Source organism: Myodes glareolus, chromosome 26 (assembly GCF_982192425.1).
Source record: "Myodes glareolus chromosome 26, mMyoGla1.1, whole genome shotgun sequence".
NCBI lineage: Eukaryota > Metazoa > Chordata > Mammalia > Rodentia > Cricetidae > Myodes > Myodes glareolus.
The window spans coordinates 17175950-17200277 of record NC_142051.1 but is presented as its reverse complement, the minus strand read 5'-3'; the positions used below and the strand labels follow the sequence as shown (position 1 = coordinate 17200277).

The following is a 24328-nucleotide window of genomic DNA, read 5'->3' as shown; positions in this document are numbered from 1 at the left end:
GTGCTTGCCAGAGATATGAAGGCATGGTGGATTAGTATAATGGATCCCTTGCTCAGCAAGAGGGAAAACTCATGGTCTGTTAAGACATGCTGCATCAAGCTTTGAAAGAATTACCAGATTGGAAAAGTGTGTGGTGTGTGTGTGTGTGTGTGTGTGTGTGTGTGTGTACTTATATCTTACTTATGCTTCCTTTTTCTCCTTTTTCATTCTTTTGAAATCAACTGGTTATTCCAAATATACAGCATAAGAACAGAAAACTTTTCTTGTACCTAAGCAACCACCATTCTGGAAAGCTGTCTGCACCTGCTCCTCGATGCAAAACTAGCTGATGCAATTCACATTTTTAAGACTATCTAGGCATTTATTATTGATTCTTAAACAAGCATCATAAATTATCCAGTCCGTGGCCAAAACAAAACAGGGTCCCAAAGTGAGAAACATAAAACTGAACAAAGCTACCAATCACACAGAAAAGGTTCAAATAAGGTTAGTTTTCATAAAGCTACCCAGCATCTTTCCTTCCAAAGGCTAAATCTATTTTCACAGATGTGGTCCCTAATCCTCACATCAATACTGTGAATAAGAAGTATGCATTTTATTCAGAAGTAGAAAGGATGGCAGCATGGGAGTTGGATTTTTGCCCTGCTCTGCCACGAACCAAGCTGGGGAATACTGAACAAATCATTTAACCTCTTTGGGTCTTATTTAGAAGGTGATGGTGTTGGCCACCAGCTAGTTGCTGGAGTGCTTTTCAGTTCTAAAACGCACTACTCCCAATTCCATTTCACAATTAAGGAAGTCTGTGTCCTTTTAAAATCACTACAAAAAATAAGTGGTTTACTCAATCTACCAAAGTGGATATTTGTTTTCAACATGAAAACAAAACAAAAAAAGCTGTAATTGGTTAAAGTGTAAAAATTGATAATACAATTAATTCTCTAGTATCCCTACCTAAGAGGGAACAGAGATGTATAGTTAGAAAGTATAGGGTTGATACAAGGAATATACATCTCGGCTTCATGTTAGAAAGACATGTTATTCGATAATGTATCTGCTAAATTCAATAACAATTGTTTACTCAAACTGTAAACTACTTCCTCCCTGTCAGCAAAATCAAATGAAAAATTTAAGTGATTGTCATCAACAGTCTTGCCTGGAACGGTATACAACCAAAGCTATCAGGACAGACCATCTACATACAGCAGCAGTAGAACCTGCCACTTGAGAGGCAATAATAATTACCAAGCATACAAATACGCAATTCCTTATATAAAGTTCTCAAAGAAAAAATAAGTCCTCAGAGAGGAGAAGTAAGCATTTGATTTAGAAATAAAGCACCACCACCACCAAAGAGAATCACTGTCCTCATGACCTTACAGAAGTTATTGTTGCTTGTACAAGATTAAACCAGGCAACATTCCAGTATGGAATGTGTAGGGGTTCATGAGGTGCTATGGATAGATGGGTTGTTAAATTGAGAAAAAATAAAGAAGACATGAAGTTGCAGGGATATAGAAATGGGGTTAGGTCAGGAGGAGTTAGGGTGAATACAATCAAAATATATTATAAAAAACTCTCAAAAACTAATAAGGCAACAAGAAATGTTAACACTAAGTAAATAAATGCATACTAACTTTAAAGGCACACATAGGTAGAGATGGCACACTAGGCAGCAAGGGAAGCAGGATAAGAAGATACAAAGGAAGCAAGGAAAGAGATGGGCACTGAACACCCAATGAGAAAGAAGATGCAGCCTGTGCACTGGCCACAACCACCAGAAACCACTGGTAAACAAATAGCATGCAATAATTCAACAACAAATCTGTTTATTTGGTACTTTTTCAGTATCAGATCTAAGATCAAGCATTTTTCATTTCATCCTCAGGAACACGTTCTGTCTACCTAACCAGAGCCACAAAACATAAGGTAAAAAGCAATGTCTGTGTAATGACCATCCTCAAAGAACTTCTCAGTAATTTGGCCAAGTGAATGACAGCTAGTGATATGTGCTGTATGAACAATAAACTGCAAACAGCAGATGGACAGTGAGGGAAGATAAGGTTTTCAGAAGGTCCCTGGTACGAAAGTGGTAAATTGATACTAAATCTATACTAGCGCAACTGCAACAGGTCATAACAAGGGTCACTGACTTAACATTTAGGCAGCACAGTTGATTTGGGAAGAAACACAATCATGTCTGTCAATCACCTTTTCCAGTTACTCGAGCATTCTGTAGAGCCGAGCAAGAAAAACACAATTAAATCAATCTGGTTGTCAAGGTTTGATGGCAATAATCCGACTTGAATGAGATGACAGAACGGACACATGCTTAACACAATGTCTTCATTTTCTAGTTCAGACATTTATTGCATGCCTGCTGTGTGTCTGACATTGTACTAGGGAATAGAAGTAGAACAATAAAACCCCTACTACAAAATGAACAAGACATTTATACTTACTGCACTTAAGAGGTTCACAGTGTGTGGAAAACAAACAAATAAATCACCAACAAAAATACCACCCAAGAAAGAGAGCCCTGCACATTCTGCCTTTCCATGCCACAGGCACACAAAGCTAACTCCTCTGTATCTATCTGATCCCCTCATCTTTTCAAAGACATCATTCCCAAATATCCCTTTTATTTCCGTATCAACTTTTGCTTGCACAGTGCAAACAAAATACTCTATACTCTTTCTTATGATATTTGTTGCTGTTATTTATTTGGCTTTATTTTCTTTTTCCAGACAAGGACTCTATGTGGGAAAGGCTGACTCTAGTGCCTGGTCTTTCCTGCCCAAGTCTCCGAAGTGGAGAGATGGAATATAAGCACCACCATGCCCAACTTCTTATGCTTGCTTGGTTGGTTTTGAATTTTGTATAGATCTTCCAGATAGAATTCTCATAGAAAGGATATGTGAGTTAACATCCAAGTCATAACACTTTCAAGAATAAGGAGCACACCCGTGCCCAAAATACAATAGGTTTAAGCAAGGCATTTTCTTTCTACATTCCCTGTTTCTTGTTTTCCTCACACTCAAGTGGTGAAAAAAAAAAACAGTTTTTGTCCATGTTTTTCTAATCTAGAACTAATCTCAACAAGATCAGTAATAACACATGGTGGTAAGGCGAACCTCCAACACAGTGCTCAACCTAGCAGCAGAATTCACGTTTAGTTGATTATTTAACATCAAACAGTTTCTTTCCATGGACCAGTGTTGAGGGGTTCCTTCTTTGAACCACAAAGCTCTTCTCTTCTCCGTTTACACTCAGTCCTTTAATTATAACATTTTGCTGTGTAGTTTTAAGTATGACCTCCAAATCGATGTCTTGCCGAATAACTTTGAACTTCCAGAATCACTAACCAGCAATCCATTTGACGTCTCCATTTGAAATCTCAGACTTCAGATTCTATAAGGAAGCTCGTGCTGATCCAAGCCCACAGGTGCTTCTCCCAAAAACTTCTAATCGCACTAGAAGGGCTAATCGCACTTCTACCCAGCTGCCTGTACCCAGCAAATAGGGTCATCCTCGCTTTTCTCTCTCCCACACCTCCCAGCATACCCTCTTGCCTCCAACTTAAAAAGATAAGCAGGACCCTGCTGTTCTTGCCACTCCACTGCTACCACTGTGGTTCCAGTTGTTTCTTTTTTATCGTTCACCACACAGTCATCAAAATCTCTCTGATAATCAAATCATGTTATCCATTTGCTTTTTACCAACTTTCCATCTCATTCACGGTAATCCCAAGGGTTCGGGGTTCATTTGTTTGTTTGTTTTGCTTTATTTCATTTTGTTTTTTTAAGATCTAAAAATCCTACACACATTTAATTTTTTTTTTTTTAGATCTCTGGCTTTTATTTCTACTGCTTTGATGGTGCTCATACCGACCTCAAGGTTTTTGAGTTCTCCCTTCTTATTACCACAACTCATCCCTTTACCATCTTCAGATAGCTAGCTACCCCAGTACTTCACTCTCTGAGAAACCCTGCTGCGATAGGTCTGTTTAGCCCTTTCTAAAATTTATTAATCCTGAGATACTACCATTCAACAGAGCATGTGTTTGGATTATCCATTTTACTTCTTCCTGCTTTCTTTCCATGAAAATAACTTGAAGGGAGTGAAGAATTTAGTCTACTATATCTAATCATGTGAAAGTGTTGTGTTTTTAGATAAGAACGCATATTAAGTGTAAGGTATGTAAGCTTTGATAAATGAGTGAACAAAAGAATTTAATTTTATAGGTATATACAGATTCTAGGAAATAGGACCTATGTCTCAGAAGAGCAAATGTTTTAACTGAATCTTAAAAAAATAAATCTGGGACATTAGAGAGATGAATAAACGGTTAAGAATATTCGCTTTTCATGCAGAGAACCCAGGTTTGTTTCCCAGGATACAGATGGAAATTTACAACCATCTATAACTCCAGTCCCAGGAAATTCAATGCCTTCTTCTGGCCTTCCTAGGTATTAGGAACAGAAATGGTACATATGCATCCATGAAGATAAACATTGATACACTCAGCGTAAAGCAAACAAATCTTTTATTTAAAAGAGAAAAAAAAAAAGATTCAATCTAGATGCAGTGAGAGCTCTTATCCACTGAGCCATGTTAAGACTATGAACACAAGCGCAGGCAACCATGCTCTCCTGGGGCTGATTTATCATTCCATAAGTGTGGCTCTATTTGATCATCTTTGGTTCTATTTGATCTTCTGCAGCAGGCAGGATAATTCCCCAGGTAACAGTGTTTGAGTCCTAATCCTTGCCTGCAAAACTGACTTTGCGGGTGTAATTTATTAATACATGGATTTGAGGATGAAAAAAAGCGAGAGATAGTAAGCTACAAAATGGGTTTGTGTGTAATATCCTAGACCAAAGTCTTGTTTATTTTTCTGTTTACTTACTTATATGTTGGGACAGCACATGGTCACAGTATTTGTGGATTTGAGAGGATTTCTGTTGAGAGTTTGTTCTCTCTTTCCACTCTACAGATCCTAGGGCCTGAGTTAAAGTCATCAGACCTAAGGGCAACCTCCTTAATCCACTGGGCCATCTTGTCAACCCACCAGAAAAGCATCATAAGACAATAACAGTGATCTCAAAGGGACTTCTAAATACAGTTGTTTTGTTATATCAGACAAGGAGATACAAAGGAGAATATTAAGCAAGGACGAGAAAAATCTAATTCTGAAAAAGATCACAAGGCAAATAACCAAGTTATCATATAACAGACTACATAGAATTGCAGGGAGAGAGGCAGATTTAAAAAGCGAAGAGATGTGCAATGATAAATTGGACAAGAGAAATTGCAAGCCTTGTAATTACAAGTGCCTGTAAGTCATGTTGCAAACTAAGAATTTAATACTATTTAATACTATGGATGCAGGCCAGTTATTTGAAGATTTGAGTCCTGGAATGCCATGACCAGAATTAGATTTGAGAGTAACTGCGTTGACATCAGTGAAGGCGATAGATTAGAAGAGAAGAGACGTGTCAGAAAATGTGTTACAGTACTGTGCAGTCCAGGAGAAAGATGGTAGAAGTTAGAAGTGAATAGAGGCAGTGGTGATGCAAAGAAATGGATGGATGCATTCAATTGATCCTAATGCTGTTGAGCAAGTCCTTTAGTTACCAAGTAAAGCCAATTGTAGTCACTTTCTCACTTAAAAGCAATTATTCACCTAATCTGTATTCTGGCTGCTCACTCCAGGGCCCTGCAGAAACAAGTGAGATCCAGCCGAAGGATCAGGGGAAACAGCCAAAGGAGTTCATGAGCTGAGTGGTTCCTGTGTGGTTAATGGAGTGAATTTGGAGATAATTCCCTTTATACCGGGGAGAGAAGATCATAATTGTTTGCCTCTTTAAAAGTGACTAGGTTCAACTTAACCATGACACGGAAACGAAATCTTCATGAAAACACAGTTATCATGTAAAAGCAATGAAATATAATTTGATTACACCTGCATATTTGCATTTTCTGACATTCTCTGATAAGAGTCCTGCTCTGAAAATGTAAATTGCTTTCCAGGCTTTATCTGTCCACTCTAGAGCTTCTACCCTCAACACATTTGAGATCCCAAGGAAGGACATCATGCTAAGATTGACACAGGGGAGTTGGAGCTTCACGTTTATCACTGTCAACTTCTGCCAACTTGGGAGAGTCAGTGGGTCTCTGTTCAAAGTGCCTGGCCGAGGGAACAGTTTATCATAACCTGTTTATTATAGTATGCCTGAGAGATTGCTGTGTCATATTAATTTGCCTGAATTTGTCACATCCAGTCCTCATTTAATTTGTGAAAAATGGAAGAGTGATTTTCTCTGTACAATCTTATTCCTTTACATTTTTCTTGTCCTTGAAAATACATCCTAACCGTTCAGTAACGTTCCTCTATGATTTACTCTTGATCACTGCTCTATTACTCTCTCAACTGTCTGTGAACTTAGTAGTGATTTACAAAAATTACTGGAGTTACCAGGATAAAGAAGAAAAAAATACACTGATTCCAGAAATTTATTCTGATAGCCCCGCCCTTATGATCATGTTCCGGAACTGTGAATAAAAGTGAAGCAATGTGCAAACATACATTTTGTCATTAAAAGTAAAACGATGATGCTCAATGGACCCAGTGGCCTTCATATAGGTTTATGAACTATTAGTATTTAAAATGCTTGTTCAGGGTCTTTTTTCAGGCTCTTTATAATAGTTTAAATATTTTAATCATCAAAAACAACAAAAAATCTATAGACAAATCTCTTCACTCTCTTTCATGCATCATTATCTCATACAAACAAAAAAAAAACCAGGACTGGTAATGAAATATCAGCTATCCTGAAAACTAGATTGTCTGCTTAGAAAGCATGTTGGGGAGGATGCTGCCTTGACATGTGGATTGGCATGCCAGGAAAGAATGTTATCTAGATAAGAAAGACACTAGCAATTACAGACAACAATATAAGGGTAGAAAACTCTTTGGACCAGAACAACAGGGTTAGTATTTCAGACATAGTATTCAACCTGTGTCTCTTCTTAGTTGTGCAGTTTGGAATAAGCAATGGAGACTGTTTAAGGACATCATGGTAGGGCTACTCAAATATTCCTCAAATATTTGAATAATATTTAATAAGCACACATTGACTGTCAGGCAACTCCTCAGGTGATGAGTGCCAATATGTAAGTAAACAAGACAAGGCCTCTCCTCTCCGAGAACTTGTGTCACAGTGGGGAGACATGGCAATGAGGTTTGATGGCGTCAGGTCACAATGGGCTTCTGATTTACACCGTCTCATCAGAGAAAGCCTCTTCAAAGAACAGGTGACTCAGTTATGTAGCACAGAAGTGAAGATGGGCAATCAATTATTCAGACACTTACATAGAAAATTCTACAGTTTATTATATTAGAGAGTTCCTAAGAAAGTAAATATATGCCCACAACAGAAATATACAGCAGAAAAAATTGTAAGAAAACACACATAGTTGTCAGAAACACTCTGATATCATCCACAAAATAAATTTAGACACTGTCTCCTGATAATTTACAAAACTTCCCTGACTTTCTTAAAATTTATCTTCACAAAATTCACCTGTGGAATGAGTACAGTGTTGGCAATAAATTCCGGCTTTGTAGGTAAAGAATTTGGAAGAGTTTTGTGTTGCTGAGCTGTTTTAGAAGACAGTGAAACGAAATCTCTATCTATGGATTGTTTTTCTAGCCTGTTTAATTATTTGTTGTATTAAAAAAAATTGAATCGTGGTCCTTGCTGTATAATTATGAAGATCCCTGTATCATTACTTCAAACAGCCAAGAGAAATAAAGCGCATTCTCAATAGTAGTGCACCTGTTTAAGAACTAAATAGCATTTTCTCTGATTTGACATTTGTAATTTGGTGTTTTAAGTTAAATAAAGCTTCTGGCTCACCACATTTATTTGCAATACCTATGTGTACTGCAAGAGTACACTGGGAATTTTGCAAGGCCTGGCAATTATTTCCCAGCCTTAAAGCAGCGTGATAATAAAAACAAATTTACTTTCTTTCACTTAACTAAAGAAACAGTACCTTTCAGTAATAATTACAAAACAATGATATGTTGTTGCTAAATTCCCAGCCAATAAAGCTGAACGCATCCACATATATGAATTCAGTTTCACACGGTGGTTCTTCCTATGAATCAGTAAAATAGAGCTAGCCCCAGGAAAATGTCAGTAATTGGGCTCCAAGAAGAATGTGTGTGTATATATATATATATATATATATATATATATATATATATATATATGTGTGTGTGTGTGTGTGTGTGTGTGTGTGTGTATGTGTGTATGCAAATGTATATGCATATATGTATTATATATATATATAATTATACAAAGAGAAAAAGAATGAGGTAAACAAAAAAATTAAATGTCTGTAACCTTAGTGCTACTTAAAATTCAAAAGATAATGTTTATTTCTAGGGAAAGGGAAAAATACACACAGAACCCTGCCAAAAGTGGGAAACCAGTGAGAAGATGTGAAGGCCAGCAAACATGAAGTTGGGGGTGGGAAGAAGAGAGAATAAGAGCACCCGGCCTGCTTTGGGAAGCCGAAAGTTCTTTTAGAATCTTAGCTGGTACCGTGATGGGAAACCACTAGAGGAGATTATTCCACCAATGGAATAATTAGGCTTCCTCAGACACAAAGACCATTGATCAGAAATTTTATTATTACAAGAGAAATTTTATTCTGTATCATTCATAGTGAGAATGTCAGAGCTGGCAGCATCCTGCCTCCATTGCTGAGTCCCCACACTAGGCACGGAACATCTTCGGAGAACAGGGAGAATTTGAAAATCAGTATTGATAAGGAGTAAAATCACAATACTTAGAAAGAGATACACGCTACTATTAAAATCACAACTGCCTTAAACCTATTAACTGATAGGGAAAAATTAGAAAAAACAAAAACCTCTCAGTGAGTCTCTGATTGTCTTCCATGCCACAGAGTCATAGGGTCCAAAATTAATCACAAAAACATCTTCGAGGAAATTGAAGAGCAGCTTCATACCAAATTACACCACAGACCACACGTAGTTTTAAAAAGAACCCAGGTATTATGGCTGATGATATGATTCTAGTAACTTGTTCCTACCTATATTTCTTAGTTTTCTCCTTTGTAGAATTTTTTTAAAGATTCAGGAGAAAAGCACTTGCTGAGAATCCCGACACTGGTTTGTTACCCACCATGGGGCTCCTTTTAGGTCCAGTGGCCCTTAGACTGTAGGTGAATATAGGTGACTAGGCTATCTATATTTAAAGCATGTCACTTTGTCCTTCTGTCAGACTTTAAGCTTTATAAGCTTCCGGCCGATGCTTTCAGTCCTTTCTGTGTCTGCCACAATACTGTACCCCGGGTAGGGAGTGAAGGCATGTTGCTGATTGACATGGTATGGCAAAAGGCTCCGGAGGTCCTTGTCCATTTTTGTGCTAGAACACAGCTATAACAAAGTCATTGCACCTCCCAACTACTCTTTGCTTCGGGCAAGAAGATTAGCACTGTGGCGAGCTCTAGTCTCTGCTTGTAACTCACTTTACATTTATCTACTAAGGATGGTATTTTCCCGTTGACTGTGGAACTTAAGTCACTTATGGGTACTTCAAGGAAAGAGCAGTGTTTTCTCTTTGATAGTTATAGTTCTCTTGGCATTCCCTTCTAAATATATGTGGTAGACTGAAATCAACCCCCAGAGCTAGCAACATCCTATGGAACTTGCGTGCAATACCTTATGCGGGAAAGACCTTGCAAATGTGATTAATTTATGAATCCATACAGTAAACTATGATCTAGGTTATCCATGCAGGTTCCTAAGAAGGAGTCAGAGGATGCTGAGCAGGTAACATGCAACAAAGTAGAAAAGAAATGTAAAGATTCAAAGACACACAAAAGAGTCATGAACATTGTGTGCCAGGAATGCAGCTGGAAAGACAGGAGATCAGATCACCCTCAAAGCCTCCAAAGAAACCGGTCCTTTGGATTACTTTGGGATCACTAACCTACAGAAGAGGGAGAGAATACACTGGTGTTACATTAAAGCCACTGACTTTGTGGCAATTTATGACAGCTGCAATAGGACACTAATCTATTATAACGTTTTGTCTACCTGGCAGTTAATACGCCACCATGTATTGAATTTTCTGCATCTTCTGGGAGTACACTTTATGTTTCTATGCTTCTGTCCCATAGACATAATTCTTCACAGCTTTCAATCTGCTAACTCTGACACACCTGCATTATTCAGCTCCGTTGCTTCCAAGCATATTGTTCCACAAAACCGGTACACACATGAACGGATAGATAAGTGTACAGAAGTGCATGTTATCTACACGGCTTTAACCCGAAGTGTTGTTTCACCATATGTGACCCAGAACTGCATGGGATATTTGCTGAAATTCAGAGCCCTACTAAGCATATACATACTAGTTCTGGCTCTGAAAGACGTGTGTGTGTGTGTGTGTGTGCATGTGTGCGTGTATGTATGTGTGTATACATATATACAAACATATACATACATATATAATAAAATAAAAAATAAAGCATTAAAGACACATGTGTTTATGTGTAGTACTACTATTTCTTCTTACACATTTTGATATATATGTGTGTGTATGTATATATATATAACATGACATATATATCACATATATATATATAATGTGATAACATTGTAATAAAAGCCTGAGAAACTAGAAAGATATCTGGTTAAAACAGTTATTTCTTAAATCTCTTCCAATGTCAGGCTACAATGAAGATACATTCAACTACACTGTTGTTATTTTTAGCTTTAAGCGCTGGTCTTTCTTTCCCCTAAGCAGTAAACAAACACCAACAAGAGTCAGATCCAATGTTTGGGAATCCGAAAAAGTCATTTGCTCCTGTCACATTCCATAGATAGCACAGAAGTGTTTAATCCCTCCCTGAGACACGGTATGCTTGTAGTATACTGAAATGGATGTTTTCCTTTTGTTTTGTTTTTAAAGCACAGAGAGAAAAGATTTAGGAAATTTCTTTGTTAAGCTCTTAGTTCTATAACCCTCTCAAACTTCTTGAGTAGGAACAACAGCCAAATATATCTATTCGTGATTGTAAGACTCGGTGTTTGGTTGAATTCAGTTTCACTTTAGTCTAGTCCGTCTGCCCATTCATCTCCAATGCCAACCTCCTGGTGGTGCCTCTTAGGCATACTGTCTTCTCCTCTGGCTCTGTGTACCTAGTGATAACTTTGTGCCCTGTCTACTTCACCATCTCCTGTGCATCTTCTTGAGATGCTGGCCTCCTTATTCCTCTCAAGATCCTAATTTCAGAAATATTTCACTGATGTATTAAACAAATACTTACAGAAAGACTACTCTGTATCAGCCTTTCCTCTAGGTTCTGGGGATACAGACAGGATGAACCAAACAGAATTTCTGTCATGAAAAGTGTGTGTTCTAATGGGGAAAAAAATGGGTAACACGGAAGGAAAATGCAAGCACCCCGAAACAGTGGTAAATTGCTCTCAACAGAAATCTAAGTCCGGGGAGTGGATTAGAAATGTCAAAACTAGAGCAAGCTATACTAAGGAAGTGGTTATTTTTTTGAGAGAGAGAGAGAGAGAGAGAATATAAAGTAAAAATGAACCATGTGGACACAGCTCCCTGAGGGCAATGAGTTCCAGGGAGAGTCACATATCAAAGTCTTGAAACACTTTCATCACTTCCATCCCCACGATTCTGCATTTTGCTCTCTTTTTAAAAAAAAATAAAGCATTGAAGACTTCCAAATATATAGATTCCAAACACATAGAAAACTCAGAGACACACACAACATTGTCATCATGACACAGTTTCAGGTTTTCTATAGAATCTTGGAGGTGGCATTTCTTGCTTGCCTGATTCTTACCTCTGAAACCAATACTGACCTTGGAGCATTGACTGACATGCTTGATTTACGTATTTCTATTCATGGTATATCTGCCCTTCACTATTGCTCAGTATTTTATTCATTATAATAGACAACAGCTTGTCCCAAACTACAAACCACCACCCTGTGACAGTTCTTCCCCTGACAAATTTTGTGTTTAGTAATTTTCTTTTTTATTTCTCTCTCGTTTTTTTTGTATTTTTATGTTTTTATTTAAAATAGATTTTTTTCATTAAATATATCCTAGTTATAGTTTCCACTACATCCACTCCTGCCAGTTCTTTCTCACTTCCCCTCCCCACCAGATTTACTCTCTTTCTATCTCTCTTTAGAAAATAACAGGCTTCTAAGAGTTGACAGTACAGGAAAGGGGACCCGATCTTATCTTGCCCTGTAGTCAGACTGATGATTCTCTTAAATATCATCATAGAGCCAGCAACTGATGGAGGCAGAGGCAGCGACCCACATTGGAGCACTGGACTGAGCTCCCAAAGTCCAGTTGAAGAGTGTAAGAAATGAGAATATGAGCAAGGAGGTCAAGACCATGAAGGATTCACTCACTGAAACAGTTTCCCTGAGCTTATGGGAGCTTACCAACTCCAGCCAGACTGGGAAGGAACAAGCACAGGCCCTAACTAGTTCCTCTGAATGTGATTAACAGTTGCATGGCTGGGACAGACTCAGGGGCCACTGGCAGCGGCACCAGGATTTATCCCTACTGCATGTACTGGCTTTTTGGGATCCTATCTCTTTGTCTGTATACCTTGCTCAGCCTAGATGTAATAGTGAGGGCCTTGAACTTTCCACAAGGCAATGTGCCTTACCCTCTCTGAGGATTAGATGGGGGTGAGGTAGGAGGGTATGTGGAGGGAATGGAAGGAGGGGAAAAAGTGGGAACTTGGATTGTTATTTTTAACAATATAATAAATTAAAGAGAGAGAGAGAGTTAACAACCAAAAATGACAAAATAAAACATAAGATAAAGCAAACACTTTCATATCAAAGTTGGACACAAAAATCCAATAGGACAAATAGTCCCAACATCAGACACAAGTGTCAGAGACCCACTCATTCTCAGTCAGGAGTCACATAAAAAATAACAGCCGAAAAGCTGTAATATATTCATAAAGGGACTGGTGCAGATCTATGTAGGCCCTGTGCTCGCTGATTCAGCCTCTGTGAGCTCAAATGTTCTTCATTAGATGACTCAGAAGTCCATATATCCTGGGGTCCTCCATCCCCTCTGGCTCTTACACTATCCAATTGATTCCCTGGATTCTGGGGGAGGGATTTTATGGAGACGTCCCATTTAGACTCTCGCTCCATGAAATGTCTAGCTGTTGCAGTGGCTCTGAAACCGACTTCCTTGTTAGAGGTGATTTGTATAGTCCTAGTCACAGAGAAGATGAATGTGGCAGCTTCAAGTCATTAGCTCTTAATTCTTCCCCTTCTGCAAACTGCCCCTTGCCGTTCCCACTCGACCACTGGATCACTTACTGTTTTCACATTATTTGTTATGGTTCCCATATATGCCAGAGGGCAAAATTTATCCGTATGAAGTGGGCAAGGATCTCCCAATCTGTGCTGATTTCATATGGTATGTCCTTGACCAAATAGAATGCTTTACTTTGAATGCAGTCCCATATCAAATGCTCCCTCTCCGGTGTGTGCTTTCTGCTTCTTTTTTAGAAGAAATTCTTTTCTTTCAGTATCTATGAGGTCACAAAGGTATTTTTCCCCGGAAAGTCTTAAATTTTCTTTTTGAAGGAAGAGTTGTTACATGGACCATGGACTATGTAGAGTGAGCAGAGGCCTTGTTCTACCATTTCATCCCTTAATAGGGGACGGTATTGTTTATAATAGAGTTTCACCTGCATATGACCTTCAGTGCCCTTCTTCACATGCCAGGTTCTCCTATAGGCTTGGATCCTGGGCTATTCCTCTTGGTCCTATAGGTGACAATGTTTCAATAACTCATTCTGTAATCTTTAAAACTAAATAATAAATCCTGAAGACTAGTGATACCAGTACCTGGTTCTTATGCTTCTTAGAACTTCTGTATAAATTTTAGTGTCACTTTCCATACTTACACATGAAATGTTACTGTGGAGTTTTCAGGAATGTCACTAGTATTTTATTTTTATTTTAATTCAATACCTCCAAAGTGACTGACTTTTAACATTGATGAACATAGACTTATTTTCATCTTTGTCCCAATTTATCTTTGAAACTGTATCAATATCTAATATATGAAAATGCTCAAAGCACAAAACGTTTGAAAATAGAATCTAAGAAAACATTCTTTGATAATAAGTATAAGATTGTTAAATAGTAGGAAATAATATACATTTTCAAATAAGCATTCACATGAAAAAATAGAAATGAAAGTAGAAAACAAAAGTAAAAAGATATTTATTAATTATATAATCTGATAATAAAAGTTCTGAAACTGGAAGGAACTACAAAGAAAGCCATCATAAAATTAATGCAAGAATTGTAAAAGTCAAAAAAAAACAAAAAACAAACAAAAAAGGATGCATGAATTAAGTAAAATCTCTGTCATATAAGTTTTGGAATTTCAAAATTCCAAACAAGAGAGACAGACTTAAAATATTGTCAAGAAACCGGAAGTGAATGGCTATGTATCAAGAAACCAAAGTTGTCTTAATTTTATTTGTCATTTTATGTTCTAAATGTTACTTGTGCAATATCAAAGTTCTAGGTAGAAAACTAATTGTTGGTTTTCATTTTATACTCAGCAAAAGTATCAGTTAATGTGAGCATGAAGAAGGAGCAAAGGTTTTGTCCCATTTCTAAGCTTTACAATTTCTTCCATCAGAGCCTTGGACATCTTCAATTAGATCTACTTCTGGATGCCTTGTGGGGTTTTGGTCCTAGGTATGGGATGAAGAAAAATCATATTTGTAGTCTGATATTAGTTACTGATCTCAGGTACCTATTATACCTGACTTTGAAAAGGTACATTTTTTCTGGTTTAATTCCATTTTCCAGTGTGGTTTTGAATCCACTTGTCTCACTTGGTAGTCCTAGAGCAATGGTAGAAAGGAAAGATGAAGGGAAGCACCATGTCTTGTTTCTGGCTGAATCTGGAATACTGCTACTGTCTCACCAGCAATGATAACTTTTTAAATGTGCATTGGTGTTTGATCATAGGTGTTGGGTCCCTGGAACTGAAATTACAAACAGGTGTGGGCAGCCATATGGGTACTGGGAATTTTACCTGGGTCCTCTGGAAGAGTAGCAAGTGCTTTTAATCAGCAAGCCATCTCTCCAGTCCCCATCACTGAGGATTCTTGCCACAAAGTAAAATGCAATTTTCCACACACTCTTTGCCAAGAATGATAGCATACATGGCACCGGACTTCTCTAAAGCATCCTTCACAATTTAAATACTATATTTCTCTCTTTTACCATGTGATCTAGTAAGTAATGAATTACAATACTATGCCCTCTATAGATAAATCATTAACTGTATTCATCTGGGGGCAGTGTGGTAGTGAATCCACTCATCTACAATGATGTTTGGGGTTTTTTGTTTGTTTGTTTGTTTTGCTTAAGGTATAATTTAATCTTTCCAGAGACTTGGAAAAGCATGACTATAAAACTGTGAACATGATGGTTTAGAAGATTCAAATTTTGACTACTTTTTAATAGCTTTAAGGCTATTGATAATTTTATCCAAAAATATTATTGCTCTTGTTGTTTTAAAAGTATGATCATAAATTCCTATTTGTTTCCATTTCTCTTCCTATATATAATTATTATTAATTGACCATTTACCTTTATTTTTATTAAAATGGTAAAAATCTGCTTGGCCTCTAAACTTTTTTATATTTTTATGATTTAATTGCATCATCTCCTCTTCCCTTTCTTGCCTCTGAACCTTCCAGTGTGGAATCTTCCTTTAAATCAACTCTCTTTAGGTTTGGTTGAGTCTATTATTTATTTTGATTTCATTAATACTATCATGCCTTTCTTCTTTTTTCACTTATTATAGCCACTTGTTTCTCTAAACTCTTCAATAAAATGATCATATGAGTATTCAATAGTGTCTACATTTTTATCTTATGTCACAGCTATAAATTTTAGGTACTAATTTAGTTGCATTTCACAAAGTCTAATGAGACTAATCTTACTATCTCATTAATTTCTACATATTTCATAACCCCCTACATGACCAGTAGGTTAGGCAGAAGAAGACTTTTAGGTGCCTAGTACTGTGGTTATTAATTTATCTTTGTATTATTACTACCTAATTAAATTCCAGGCAAATGATTTAATATTGGTTTTTAGTATTTGCTTTGGTGTGTGTGTGTGTGTGTGTGTGTGTGTGTGTGTGTGTGTACATGGAACAATAATTTGTGAATTTTATAAGTGAAAGTTGTACGTGCTTGAAAATAGCATCTAACCTCTACATTTTAGGAACTTTGCTCTAAATGTATTCATTAGATTAATACTATACAAAAATATATTTTCAGTCTCTATAATATCGCTTGAGATTCTTACTTTATATGGCTTTAGAAAGGTGTTAAACTCTGCCACAAGTACATTGATATGTACTTCTCTGTCATATGGCTCTGCCATTTCATTGTTTGCTATTTTGGGCTGTACTAATCATCAAATCCAGGGCCTTACACATGCTAAACAAGGGTTCTACAACTGAGCTGCATCCCCAGTCCTTACAATTTCTGTCTCATATATTTTGAACCCATTTTGTGTGTGTATAGGTTCCTGTCTTTCTAATTAAATCACTTCATAATCTTTTTGACTTAGAAATACTGATGACTTAAAAATTCTTTTCATCAAATTTGATTAGCCACTCCACATACACTTAAAATGCTAAGCCTTGTGTTTAAATGAATCTTCTACGGACACCGTAGATTTCTATTTGATTTTGTAATTCAATCCACCTATATGAAAAATGCACAATCATATTTAGTTAGTAGTTATATGCATAAAAGATGAAGAAGACAGACAGACAAATAGATAGATAGATAGATAGATAGATAGATAGATAGATAGATAGATAGAGATAGATAATAGGACAGACAGACATTTATATTTTTCTTATTCAATGCTATCTAACAATCTAATTTGTATTTTTGGCTTTTTTCTTCTTCCTGGATTTTCTTTATTTCATTTTAACCTTTGACTTATTCGTATATTGTGCAATCTTTTAAGGAAACACTTAATGTATATGTGTAATGGTTTCACATAGTCTAACATTAATGGATTGAGTGTAACACAAGGACAGACTATACTGTGCAGTGAAGATGGCCTAGTGGTCAAGTAAGAGGTTTTGAAACTAGAACACCTAGCTTTGTATCCTTGCTATGCTTCTTAATATTGATAGGAAAGTTACTAGCTGTTGCTAAGAATAATACGCTCACCTAAAAATTAAATTTATAGTGTCAAAGTTACATCTAACTACTAATTCTGATAATTAAGAGAGTCACAAAAGGGTTTTAGGAAGTGGTCAGCAGATGCACACTAATTATTATGAATTTTTATTTTTCTGGTCACCTTAGTTTTTCCAGATGTTTTGTTTTGTTTTTGTTTTTGTTTTTCAAGACAGAGTTTCTCAGTAGCTATGGAGCCAGTCCTGGAATTCACTCTGTAGATCAATTTGGTCTCAAACTCACAGAGATCCGCCTGCCTCTGCCTCCCGAGTGCTGGGATTAAAGGTATGTGCCACCACCGAGAGGCAGTTTTTCCAGATTATTAATTAATAGAAAATGTTTATTTAAATTTATCACTGATTCATCAATTTCTTGTTTCTATGTTGCCCATTTTCATCTAGGTTAAACTTTCTTATTTGGGGGTATATCTCACAGTCACTTTTTTATAAAGGCCTGCAAATAGAAAACCATCTCAGCCTTCCTTACTATGAAAATGCGCACTCTTTCCCTTAAACAATAATTTATAAATTATGAGAAATTGAAGGCCTAGGTGAACCATTAATTTGACTTGAACTTAGTACTTGGAAGACAGGTGTCACTCAGAGAAGGGATTCTGCTTTTCACTGGTGGGAAGACCATTGCTATTGTTCTCATGATAGGTGTCTTACTTTCTAGTTGCTGATTTTTTTTAATATATAAACACTTAAATACATAAATTGAGAATAAACTACCTCATCATTAACAATCTTTGATTTTCAAACTTATGGAGAATGTGCCTTTATATCCTTTGTCTTTGAAATGTTTTAAAAGAGATCATTTTATCCAAACCATAGCTATGTCTAAAACTATGTATTTCTTATGAAATTACAATGTCTTTATACCTCTTTAAAAGTAAATATATCTACCCACCCTTACATTTTCCTGTTGCATTTTGTATTTCATAGTTTCACTGTGTTTCAGGATGTGGCTTTATTTTAATGCACCCTCCTTGGGATGCTCTTGACTTTTTTCTCTACTTCCCCATACCATCCCAAACCTAGTCTATCAGCAAATCACTTTAGTTTTAATCATTAATAGATTTTAACCTATAAATTCTCTGTCTACATCCACCACCACTCTTTTCAATTAGTGCTATTCTCACATGAGTTACTAAAAGAATCTCAAAACCCCTCATATCTCTCCTTTCCCCTCTATATCTGACTTTTACAACATACCCAGAAGGTGCAGACACAGCCATACAATGCCCCCCTTAGAATATGCATTTGAATCAGGTGTGGTTGGACACCTGTCATTCCGGCACTAAGGGAGGTGAAGCAAGAGAATCTCAAGCTCAAGAATAGCTTGGGCTATACAGAAAGACTGTCTTTAAGTAAATAAATAAGTCCTTCTCTGATGCTTATAAAAATTCCTGCACTGTTTGCTTAGCCCTGACCGTCTTTCTCAGTTGCTGTTCTCAACCACTTCCCCTAACCATTTCCTAAGTACCAACCACACAGCTCTCCCACCACTGTTTCTCCAAGGATGCCATCACTGAGATACAGATTTGGATACAGGTTCTTTTTCCTCTCATTTTTTACCAGTTCTCTGAGAATTTCCTACAATATATTTCTGACTGTGCTCCCTCTTTTTCCCTAATTCCTCAGACATCTACCCCTCCCTCTCTCTTTACCCCAACCAACTTTGAGTCTTCTCTTTCCTTTAGCTCATCAGGCACAATTCCTACTGGCCTTATGCTGTTGAATGTGTGGCCTTACAATGAATCATGGTCAATGTATGAGGGGCCATAGCTACTGAGGGAGGCCACAGCTGTCAGTTTCCAATAGCTACTCATATAAAAGTTAAGAGTTCCTGCCTACTTCCCCCTACATGTTGGGACTCTGGCTGGCTTGAGCTTCTACAGGTACTATACATGCTGTCACAAATTATGTGAATTCCCCTGTGCAACTTCCCTAGTGTGTCCAGAAAATGCTGTTTCCTTACGGTCAGCCACAACCTCTGGTTCTTACAGTCTTTCCACCCCATCTTTCTCAGTGATCTTTAAGCCTTAGAAAGAAGATGCCCATGTAGGGCTAAGTATTCCACAATCTCTTATTCTCTGTGTCTTGGCTAGTCTTGAGCCTCTGTATTAATTGCCATCTACTGAAAATGTAAGCTTCTCTATTGATTGTTAAGAGATGTACTTATTGGTGGGTATAACAATAAGTTGTTAAGAGTTGGTTTAATATAATACCTATTGAAGAATAATAGGAGTATGCTTTCCCTAAAGTCTAAGACTTGCCTAGATACATTCTTTTTTTTATTTTTCCTATGTTTTTTTCAATGAATTGTTACCTTTATTTATGTTTTAAATATAAAATCTAGTTCATTACTTCTTGATAGTCCACAGACTCCATAGTGTGCCATCGATGAATGATGATACCTAATATATTTTTAACTACCCCATCTGACCATGAATGCAGCAAACTCTGAGTATGTTTCCAAGACCATTGATTTGAGAATTTTTCTCTGTCATTTGATCAAAGGAATTACAGTAACATCAGAACTAGAATATGCAAATGCCATGAGAGCTACAAGTTGCTCTCTGAACCATCCACATTGGTTTACATACCACTCAATAGTAGAAAACGATTCCTCTAATTTTCTTATCCCTGTCAGCATTTTATATGGTCAAATCTTCACATTCTACAATTACAACTGTAGTAAAGTATTATTTTATTATTAATTTAATATTACATTATCAAATAGCTAGAAAAAATGTGTATTTTTAGGTGCGTGAGGCTCTACAAATTTCACTTACATAGAAGTAGTCAGGAGTATATATACTTTTATTTGATTCAGTTGCTTCCTCTGAATATTAGGAAAAATAATGGTATTTCTTTGGGATTTTGTTTATTTATTTTTATGTTATGTATGCAAGTGTTTTGCCTGCATGTCTGTGCACTATGGGTGTAATGTTCAAGGAGAACAGAAGAGGAACCTTGGATCCTCTGGAACTGAAGTTAATAGATGGTTGGTAGTCACCATGTCAGGGCTGGGAACCAAACCTGAGTCTTCTGCTAAAGGAACAAATGTGCTTAACTGTTATCATTGACATTGGTTCTTTTATGAAGAACTAAAGGGGGCAAAACTTAATGATCAATGTACAAAAACCTAACTCAAGTTGACTGTTCTGATGGTTAATCTTCACTGTAAATTTGTTTGAATTGAGAGACTAAACAGATTAATAAAATATACTTATGAATGTGTCTCTGAGATCATTTCTAGGTATGAGTTACATGTGAGACAATAGCTGAAGGGAACATTATCATCCTGAATGAGGTATCACCATCCAGTAGTCTCAGTATCTGTATGAAGGAAAGGTGGGAGAAAAGGAAACTGGCCAACGTAGACAAGCTCTATTCTTTCTAAGTAAATTGTGGATGCTGTCATCATCCATGGACATCAGATCCCAGCTTCGTTGGCCTCCAAATATGGATTCTCATCAGCAACGCTCCAGGGATCTTCCAGCCTTCAGGCTGAGCCTGGGTCTGGATCTTCTGTGCTTCTTGTTCTAAATCTTTTATCTTCTTGGACTGGGCAGCTTGTTACCAAGTACTCTGGCTCCTCAGCCCAAAGATGACTACAGTTGGACTAGCCAATCTCCAGTCAGATGAATGAATCTACTTTCTTTTTAATGCCCAATTTAATTCTTTTACTCTTTTTCTCTCTCTTTTAGAATCAGAGAGGAGAGAGAGAGAGAAAGTATCTATTGGTTTTGCTCCTTTAGACTATCCCAGCCATTACTATCATTTATTATAACTACTATTCTTTTGATCAATTACTTTCTTGTATAAATTGCTCCTTTTTAATATCATCTACGTCCTTCCACATTTCCTTCTATTCCTTTGATTTAGAATGACTTTCTTGTTTTTTAATGATTGAGTGTTGAGATTGAATATGACAGTTTTGACATCAAATACATCAACATCAACATTTGACATCAAATGTTAACTAGTTCTTCTCATTGTCTTCCTAGCACATTCTGATGAACAAAATTTGAATCTCAATGTATTTCTAATGTGGCCAATATATGTTAAATAAAATTGAATTCATGTTCCATTTTCTATGCCAGTAACTTATAACACTCATAATCATAGGGGAGAAATCTTAGCTCCACACTGTAAAAAAATTAAACAATTATATTTTAAAATATTATTGAGTATTCTTTATTGTAGAAAGCTAGTAAACAGAGATATAAATCATATCAAACCTAAAACAAGAAATTTGACTAAATTTTAAGCTCATTGTTCAACTAGACCAATCCCTGGAATGGGCTGCCCTCACAATAAAATTCCCCACAAGATTATCACAGGAAGTACTTATTGCCATTAAAATATGACATTTAATACACTTCTTAGAAGTTGTTTATTAAAAACCCATGGGAAAAAAACCTTAGAATATGTCATAATATCACAAAATAAATATTGACTAATAATTGATTTTCAAAGGGAATCTACATAGAAGACTCTAGAATTTCTGAATATTTTCTGAGTGCCAACATAGAAATAGATAAGGCAGGAATATGTAAACTTCTTGGCATAGCCTACTTAAGAAGAATACAGCTACTGGACTATATTATAATCACATGCAGGAAAGGAGAAATTATCTCTATCTTGGAAGAAAATCAATACATGAAAACTGAAGAAAATCTATCACAGATAATTTGTTGTATCCCATGAATACGGGGGAGTATGGGCTGTAGGAGCCAGAGAGGTCAAGGATGCCCCCCAAGAACATGGCCCACAGAATCAACAAAGCAGGGCTCACAGGTGCTCACAGACTGCAGTGACAACCACAGAGCAGGCATGGGTCTGAGCTAGATCCTCTCTGCATATATCTTACGGTTGTGTATCTTGGTATTTTTATGGGACTCCTAGCAGTGAGAATGGGGGTGTCTCTGACTCTTTTGCCTGCTCTTGAGACTCTTTTCCTCCTAGTGGGTTTCCTCTTTCAGCCTTAATATTAGGGAATGTGCCTAGTCTTATGTAACTTGTTACTTCCTGTTTGGTTGGCATGAATCAATGACCTCCACTCCTTTCACTTAGTCCTCATCCCCAGCATGACTGTGATGTGTGGGGTTGTTTGACCCTTTTCATTAGCAGAGAACATGCTAGGTGAAAAATAAGGTGTCCCTAGCTGCAACAACAGGTAAAAATACACAGATTCGTTTCCAACAAATTCTAACGCTAATCAGCAGATTCATTCAACCTGTCAACTGTGTGTAGTTAGAAAACTACTGAATTCTGGAGTAACAATAGTGAGCCACATTTTATAACAACTTTAGTGATTATGACTTAGCAACGTTAACAAATAAAATCACACAGAAGTAAAACTATTCAAAAAGAACAAATTTATGGTCAATATCTTTATGAAGGTCAAATACATACATACATAAAAACATAGAGGTGTGTGTGTGTGTGTGTGTGTGTATGTTTGCTAGTACAAACAGTCAGAGAAAGCTTCCTGAACAAGTATCTATAGGAAAAGAATGTGTTCAGCTGCCAAACAAATGAAACAAGGGAACAGTGTGTTCAGAACTCAAAACTACAAGTAAATCCACACGATGGGGATAGTGAAGAATAAAAAGGAAGCAAGATAAAACCCCGGAGAAAGACTGGTATCCAGATGCGCCTGGCTATTTAGCTGCCTTCAATGTTTGCTCTTTACACGCTATAGAACGCTATTGATGGGCTTAAGAAGGAAAGGCCAAATTTAGAGAATGAATTGGAAAGGCAGCAAGACTGGAAACCAATTATAAAGATGCCACAATAGTTCAGTCTGGAGATGCCCAACACTAGCTTGGACCGAGGTGGTACAGACAGGTATGGAGAGAGGTGCAGCCTCTAGAGATACTAAAGAGGCAAAATCAATAGAACCGAACAGGAGAAGAGAAATGCCACAATAGCTTCTTTATCATTTCTCTATGAAGCTTTCTAGGTATTGTACCACTTTCTATAGCATGACTGCCGGGTGGTCATATCCCTGCAGGTTTAAAAGGAGCTGCTTTCTTTGCAACTGTTTGGACACTTGGGCTCCATTTTTTTTACACCTATAAAGGAAATAGCTTTAGGACAATTTACAATAAAGAATGCCTGTAGTTGTAGATTCTGTAATTGACACTTCAGAAAGAGCAGAACTAATTTTGAAGACGGACACCGGATCCTCATTAGCCCTGTGGGACAGGGGTTATTTCCATTGTTCACCTCATTTGCTTTTTCAGCACATCTGATTATCACACACAGGATGCCTGCTTCCCGGGGTCTCATCCTATCCCGTGGATTTGCTACTTTCCATGAGGCATTTTATCTGTACAACTTTTACTAACTTTTTCCTCTGGATCTTCCACTAGCTGACCATAGATTCTTTTTAATAAACTTCCTTGACCATGAGACCCTAACTTTCAGAACAATTTTATCTATGTGTGTGTGTGTGGTTTTTTGTTTTGTTTTGTTTTGTTGTGTTTTCCTTGGTATTACAGGTTTGAACGCAGGACTTTGCACAAGGTAAGTAATACTCAGCCACTGAGGTGCAGCCCCAATGCATCTTCATGGGGTTTTTACAAAGAACGTTTATTGCCTCTTAATTTAAAACCACCAGGAAAGTCGTAATTTTTGCCATGTTTATTGCTCGGTGGCACTAACAGATTTGTTTATTGTTATTCGTTCATGGATTATAAAAAAAATATCCCCACTTGGATTCTTTAGGGTACAGTCACACTCGCATTTGTTCGCCATCTAACGTCATTTCATGAAAGCAATCCCCTGTAAAGGAGCTCGGCGCTTGGAAGACTATAGCCTAGGGGAGCAGGAGCCATTCCAAACAACCTCTGGAATCCTGGGACTGTGCATCTGTGCAATCGGGCACTGGTTAAAAATGTTGAACCTGATCTCATTTTCTACCACACTACAATTTACCCACTAGATATGTCTTTGCAT

The 24328-nt window shown here is 37.1% G+C and overlaps 1 protein-coding gene across 1 annotated transcript in view; it reads right to left on the bottom strand.

Annotated features, from left to right (window-relative positions):
* Trhde (thyrotropin releasing hormone degrading enzyme) overlaps nt 1–24328 on the bottom strand; it is a 384937-nt gene that overhangs the window by 278414 nt on the left and 82195 nt on the right. The window lies entirely within an intron of this gene.